Raw genomic sequence first — 8520 nt, 5'->3', positions numbered from 1 at the left:
CTTACTGTCATCTTAACTTGCCAATTCCCTGAGTGAAGTCGGATACTTTACTTTATTTAATTTAAGCATCTTTATTATAAATTGTATTTGCATGGTAAATGCCAACTAAATATTTATTAACATTTTTATTTGTTTAATCGGAATTATATATTTCATTGTACATTACACATTTTTGTCGTCTCTGATAATCTAAATATATCATAGCATAGGATAATATATATTTAAATATATGTATTATATTATATTAAATTTAAATCATACTAGTAGTAGTCATTGGTATATTTATATGAGATGTTTTTTTCATATGTTTATCGTTATTTTCCTTCTCATTTTGATTTTAATTATTTCTCTCTTTTTTATTTTCTTGTTTCAACTACCTTAGAAAATGCCTTAGACATTAAATCGACGTTGCACATACATATATTGTATAAAAAGTGTTTAAATATATAAATAATAAAATAATTAATTACGTGAATTAAGTGAATGAATGACGTAATAAGTTTGAGTTGTTGTTTTAATTTAATCTGTGGTAAGTTTTGCGCATTTTTTTCTATCTCTAATAATCGTCATCGTGTCTTTAAAAAAAAACTGAATTAATTGAAATGTTCTCATGTCTTCCTGTTAGCAAAACATTTATAAATTAATTTTATGTACTTATATGTTACGACTAACAAACATTAAGTAACTGGGTCTATTACTAAAAGTTAGCGCTGTATGGGATAAGCTGTTCCTCGGTATGTAGCTTTGTGTTTTTTTTTTGTTTGGACTTTCACTGCTGCCTTAATGACTTTTAGGATGACGAAGTTCAGGGGCTTCCGGGGTCGCTTCGGACTGGGCCCCTAAATACTACTATTTAACAAGATTTTGTTTGTCTTGATTGCTCCCGTTTTTGGGTGTCTCTCTTCTTGGGTTCATAGGGAATATTTTTACAAAATATATTTTTTACTTTTTCCTGATTTCACCGTACTGGGACGCCGTCGAACTTTAGTTCGCTTTGGCTGAAGCACCATGGAGTCCATGCCTAGGAGCCTTAGCGTTCCGACCCAAGAACGGTCAAGAGGTCCGATCCTGGACTTGGTCGGTTGCTATAGCCTGGCTAATAAGCTGAGTAAGGTTTCTTTTTGTTGGTACTATTATCTATATAACTATGTCGTTGGTGCATATAGTGACGGGGCCTATCTACGCCCCGGCCCCTTTCCCCAACGGCCATAAAATGCACGAGCGATGTACCCCGCCTATTGGAATTTCTGACGAGCAATTCTTCGAGCAACGTCGGTGATTTCGGTTCTTTAAGAGATCTTCTCGTGTCTGATTCGATCTCACATCGAAACTCCGAGCATGGCCTCTGTGACTACTATAAAGTTATTAACAAATATATGTATACCTAACAAAATTATAAAGGAAGTACAATATACATAACAATGCATACGAAATCCGTACATAATGCGGAGTAGCCCGCCAAAACTGACAAGCGGCCATGCCAGCTGCGTGCAAGGAAACCGCCGAAGCGAACATCGCTCAATGGCGTCGCACACCTGCGTCTTTCAAGTCCTCACGCACACACGCACCGCGTCTATTCATCGCTACAATACGAATCTGTGAGGGTTGCCATACGCCGGGATTAAGATTCGCTATCTATGATCCCTTATGCTTGTGCAGCTTCAGTATAAATGCCGCGATACTTACACAAAGAGTGGAGTGAAGCGAAACATTTAACAAAAGGTAAACGATATGCTTTAGTCTAAATATTGCATCATGATTTTAAAATAAAAATTACTGCAGCACCTAATTCCTTTTGACATCATATTACTTATCTACATTAATATTACTTATCTATATCACAACAGTCTCATAAAATAGGACGTTACCAAAACTGAATTACCATAATTTTTGTGTATAAAACCCCTGTGGTGGATACATTAAATATCACGAATGTATATATCATTCATTTATAAGAAAAAAGCTTTAAATCTATTTTCAAATATGTAACCACTATAAAGTGATAAATAATGTATACTCTGAAATATCTATTTTTCTATTGGAATTCTACAGGTAAATAGCTTCTAGCAGTAAAATGTCTGCAGTAACTCCAACCTCTACAGCTGGGCTACAATCGCTAATTTTTTTTTTACATCAAGCATATTTTTCTTAATATGTTTGGAAATTAAAGTTTTAATATATGTATGAAATATATTATAAATATAAAGTCGACTAGGTTTGATAACGAAAGAAAAGATTGTAGATTAAAAACGATCTCAATTGAATGGCAGAATAGTGAAATGGGTCTTGTCCATTTTTTGCCGAGATCAAATTTAAAAAGATGGAACCCCAATTATACGATTCGTGTCGTGGAAAAAATTTGAACAGTTAAATCTTCAGATATCAGATTATAAAATATATATTTCTAGAAAACTAATGTCGTGTTTAAATAACAGTAGTATGTTATACAATAATTGTATTGGGTTGTTCAGAAAGAAATTTCGTTTTTTTTTGTGGTGACAATGAAAAACGATCTTCGTATAATGAATAAATATTTAATTAAATTATATATTGGCCATTCTGATCCAACACCTTTTGCCATCTTTCGGGTAGCAGCATGATACCACGCTCTTCTCCATTCACATCGATTAATTTATTTCTGACTTGAACAGTATTTTTTTAGTTTTTCTATAGTAAAAAAGTAAAATATGACGAAAATGCTCCTTATTGCTCTCCATATTTAAAAGGGCACCGACACAAAACTACTGAGTAAAATCAATTGAAGTTATTCACATACAAGCCTTGCTATATCAGCTGTCAAAACATATAATAACAATGCGACTTAAGTGTAAATTAGCTGTCAAAAATACAATAAAATCCTATCTCGAGAAATAAACGAAATTACTTCCCGAACAAATCAATAGTTAACTTTGAGGTTATGTTCGTTTGTCATTTAATGGCGGTTGCATTTTGCTCTCTGATAAGAATGATTGACTTTGAATTAATTAAATAATATTTAAAAAGGTTTTATTTCTTTAGGTGACATAATATATTTATATACTCGTATTCAAACACTATACGCTAACACGTATTCGCTTGCAAGAAGACTCTTACCGATTTAGAATTAGAAATGAGGATACATTCTGTCGTTGAGGTTCCCAAAGGTTCTCGAGGGCGACAATAAGGTAGACGCGGATTGTATAGACCCCCACACTAGGTAGATCGACGACTTAATCAAGGTCACTAGAAGTCTCTGGATCATCATCGTAACGATCTTTGATGGAGAACTATGTCTTCCAGTGGACATCTATCGGATGAAATAAATAAATTAATGCTTAATACACAAACTATTATTTAGCTGTAATAAAAAGCAGAATTTGATTATAAAATCTAGCTCAGCTGTTTCGTTTATAGCTTTATAATTTTTTAAGACTTTAATATTCTTTACATGTAGCATAGTATATATATATATATATATATATATATATATATCCTGGTCTGTATTGGTCATACGATAACTTGAAAATAACTTAACCCACATCATTCATCTTTTATATGTTTCCTTATACTTTGCAACGGGTTCTTATGGAGAAAAAAAAGAAATTACAAAACATATACGAATGTTGAAACTTTGCGTGTATGACACTTTACGCGCTACTAATTTGTATTGAAATTTATCAGCTGCATCCGTATTTATCAATCTAAAAATTAATAGCACATTAAATAAATAAATAAATTAATCTGTATTAAATAGGTATTTTTTATTGATTTGTATCAGCGCAATCTGCGTTATGGTTATTTATTATTTTGTTATGATTATTATTATAGTTAATACTATAATTATTATTAATAATTTTAATTCCAGCAATATATTATTTTACAATTTAATCAGATTTAAATACGCAATATAAACACAAATTACTTATAAAAATATTGTAGCCATACAATGCATTCAGTATGTATTGTGACCTTTTTAATAAATCTATACCAATAAATAAAATTGGAGTGTCTGTTTGTAATATCATAATAACCGCTTTTTACTATATGCATATGAGTATATATACGGTATATATACTGAAATTATATTATTTAAAATATTTGTCTGTGTGTTTATTGGATCGATTTTGACGGGTCTTATACAGGGGGCTTATGTAATGAGTAACTTAGGCCTCTTTTATAAAATTCTTAAATGAAAAAAAGCTAAATGACATTTGATTGACAGCTAATTTAAAATAAAAAAAAATATCAAAGGAACATGTCAAATGTCAAACTCAAAAAGATTGATAATTAAACTATTGTAAAACGAATTTCGTTGTATGATATTTCACAGATTAAATATATAATAGCGAATATGACATTCGATTCGCTAAATTATGTTTTCGTATACTTACACTGCAATACCAATAATAATGTTAATATATTTTTATTGTAATGTTTCATAAAGCATCTTTTATTACAACCTAATACGACATTTATTTGATTATGATCGATGTCAAACATTTGATATAAAAAGATGGGTCACATATTTAATTTAGTCTGTTTCTCACATTTTTACATTTCTCTTTCTATTAGGGGGACCGGAAAGTAATGTCGTCTTTGTCGACATATTTTATAGAAAAACCGATTGATTTTTACCGAGTTGTATACTAGATGGCAAAAGGTTGTCAATAACGAAGGTGAATAAATTGTTAATTAGAAATAAAAAGTTGTTAAAAATGTAGTCGTGTGAATTTAACTTATGAAAGTGACAACCTTTCTCACCCGTTCACGAAAATAATTGTTTAAGACGATATAGTTCTTTGGGGCTATATTTTTACTTATATAGACAAGAGTTAATTGAAATGTCATTAATTTCGCGCCATTTTTTAACATTAAACAGATAATCTAAGAGACCGCGTTCGCGAGTGATAAAAATACGATTTTAACGCGATTAAAAACTCGAAGTTGTGCGCGCTGCGGGGCCCGTCGCCGGAGCTTTGTGTTCGTTCGTAATCCTGTTTTTTTCCGTTGTTTTGTACTTCCCAAGGACCCCGAACTCGATCCCCACGCGTCGCGTAGTCTCGAGCTAGCGTTCCATCCATCCTTGACCTAAATGCCTGCGTTCATTATTGCTAGTAAATTATTATTCTCAGATACGTTTCAAAACTATTACGATATTGTTAATTTTAAACATAATTTTAACAAGTTTTTTTTACATAAGTATTCCATGATGTTTTTGTTGACGTCTTTGTTAGGTTTTATGTTTAATAATTTCATTAACATTTATCTATATGTTATATATTGTGATCGTCTTTTGTAACAGCAAATATAGATCGATACCATCGCAATATGTTAGTCACAAACTAAATACACAAATCTTTCCGTTTCATTTAGAAGGGGAACAAACACACTAAGTTTGGTACTATGTTAAAAATTTAAAAAAATGGAAATGATATAGTAGCATCAATAGGTGGCATGGCAAAAATATTACGTCGATTGATCCGGGATTCTTGATTTTAGGCCAAAAATTAAACCTAACATTATTTTATAAATACAATGTATTTATCTTATATCAACAAAAAATCGATTACTTTTAATGCATCAATTACTTAATTTCGCAGTTAACAAAACAAACACGAGACAGTTCGTTGCCTTTTAAAAAAAAACAGGTATTTCATTTAGAGCATTTTAAAATTTATGTGTATTAGTAAATATATTTTATCTATTTCCTTTCCAATTAAGCGTTTTGAACGAAGTGTATAACAAATAAAATTGTTTCTTTATGCTTTTTGAATACTGTTTTTTTTTTACATTTTTAGATAAGTATTTTGACTTCGAATATTTGATATGCTATGTTATTAATAAACTATATGTCGAGATTTAGAGTTAGTCTGAACATTTTAAAATTTAAAATATTACTTCATAATTACTAAATAAATCGAAATATCTGTTTAAAAAGTATTATTGTGCCCATAAAACCATTTTCGTATAGTAAACCTTTCGTACAAAAATTTGTACACAAAAACTGCCTTGTACACCAATACCTCTGTTGTCACTCTTTGTTAGGTACGCAGGTAGACGGTAATGGTCATTGTAAACTAAACTACGTACAAACTTTCTGCGTAGTGAGAAAATTGTTAAAGTTTTAGGTTATACTGATAACTGCGTTTAATTTATTTTCAAAATACTTTTTAGGCGTATTTAAAAAAAATATATTTTTTAATGCCTGCTACTAGCATACGCTTCGAAAAATAATATTTATGTGAATATAAAACTAAATTTATTTACTTTAAAATGTATAATTGACGCATACTTTTAAATTTTTTTTATTGGTACGATGACAGATATCAAACGTAATTGAGGATTTGAAATTGGAAAGCGAAAATTTTTTTGACAGTTTAAGAAAAAAGATTTTTTAATGACGTTTTGAATATTAATTTTTTGATCACACGTTACGTTCTTTTGTTCCCTTTGTAGACGTTTAAAATATTTTGTTTCTGTGAAACATTCAATATTTATATTTCCAACTGTCGGTTTATAATTTCTACGTATCTCTCACCCGTGATTAGAAAATACACCTTTTATATTGGTATTTATTTATACAAAAAAAATAGTAAATGTTCTTTTTGTAATCCGATTTTCATAGATTATGCGATACACAATTGTCAAAATATTACAACAGTACATTAACTTCTTAAAGAATTATATGTAGTTATTTTTTTAACCCTTTCACGACCACGGGGACACCGGTGTCCCAAGCAAAAATCATGGATTAATTAAATATTTACGTAACCATTGTAAATTATTTTTTTGTTTTAATATTTCGGAAAGTACCTTTTTATTGTTTTTTACTGGCAATATAGGATAACTAACACCGTTTATTGTTTATCGTCATCGGAACGTTTGAGTTCTTTTGGCGCGAATGATCTGCTGTTTGGAATAAATAATTGATATTGTAAAAGTGCTTTTCAAGTTTTAACAGTGTCAAATTATCATTACCTGATAAGTAAATTGTTATTCTAAATATTCAGTAATAATGTATTTATGTTGTATTCTGTAATAAATCGTTATAAAGATTATGGGACACGGGTGTCCCCGTCGGCGTAAAGGGATACTTTTTATACGGAATTTCTTAACTTTTGGCCTGGTGTTATACCAAAATACTATCATTTTTTTATTCATATTTTTCTCAGAATATGTTTCGTAAGGGACGTGGAGTTTTTGAACTTCGAAAAAATAAAATTCTTCAAATTTTTGTGGGTGACAATAGCGATGAGGAAGATGACTTAGTGCTTGATGACGAAGACCAAAGACTTCTAGTACAGGATGATGACCAAGGGGTATTTGATGCCGAGGTTGAAGAAACGACGACTCTTCAACGGCAAGAATCACCTGAACCTTCAACGTCTCAAAAAAACAATCCATCTAATCATTAACCAATCATCTAACAACAGGAATTGTTTCGCCGAGTACCACAAAGAACTTGCCCTATTATATTTATATTATTCATAAACAAGTAAAAAAAAGTACACTAAGTAACAAATGTACATTATTTACAACAAAACAGACTTACCAATAAGTAAACCAAAATTTAGAGTTTAAGTAGAAAGTAACCCTTAGCGACCATAGGGACATATTTGTCCCATAAATTTCCAAAAAAAATGTAAAACTTTTTTGAATTTTTAGTATAAATTATGTTTTTAGGATGCCTATTAATTCATTACATCTAGCTAAATTGATTAAATAAGGTACCGTAACCTTATGGTCCTGAAAGGGTTAAATTCCAATTGAAAGTTAAATTACTGTCATTGATTATATTGGCGAAATATTTCGTTAACTCGATTTAGCGCCATCTGTTGACAGAAGCTTTAACTATTTAGGCAAAATGAAGACTTGTTCGTTAATCTAATTTTTATAAAATTATAATACATGCCTTATTATAAATAAATTAATAATGCATGTTAAACTATTTAACGTGGATTTATAATCCTTTTTAGTAAAAATTTACCCATATGCAGTATTGAAAGTTTTTTCTAATATGTACGTAATCGGAAATAGTATTTACCGCAGATTATATTTCTACATATATAAAAACTGGTTAAGTTTAGGTAAAAATGAATGTTTTCAACTTGTCTCACACTAAAGTAAATTTAATTATTTTCATTTATTCATTTTTTGACAATTATTTATTAATATAATTTGTACATTATTTATTTAGAACTATATATCTAGAATAGACTAAATAGCAATTTATCCATCACTTCATAAATAAGTGAAGCATATATTTTTACAATTATAAAGCAGACATGCCCGTACTTCCGTAGGATTTATTTTAACCAGTATGTATGAATATGGTTTTACAATTTAGTGCTATCGAATTATATATAAGTGCGATTGTTTATAGGTAAATCTTTGAAGGCTGAATATATAGCTCATTTGTAAGAGAAAAAGCTTTTTACAACGGTTTCTAGTGAACTTGTTTAGTGACAACTCTGAAATGATACATTTTTTTCTTCTTTCTGAATGCGACAAATTTATAACTTCTGGCAGTACTCTGTTACT

This window comes from Battus philenor, unplaced genomic scaffold (assembly GCF_028537555.1).
Source record: "Battus philenor isolate CCGP_79_NKW_IND1 unplaced genomic scaffold, ilBatPhil1.0.hap1 SCAF_18, whole genome shotgun sequence".
NCBI classification, from domain to species: domain Eukaryota; kingdom Metazoa; phylum Arthropoda; class Insecta; order Lepidoptera; family Papilionidae; genus Battus; species Battus philenor.
Note: the sequence above shows the minus strand (reverse complement) of the source record.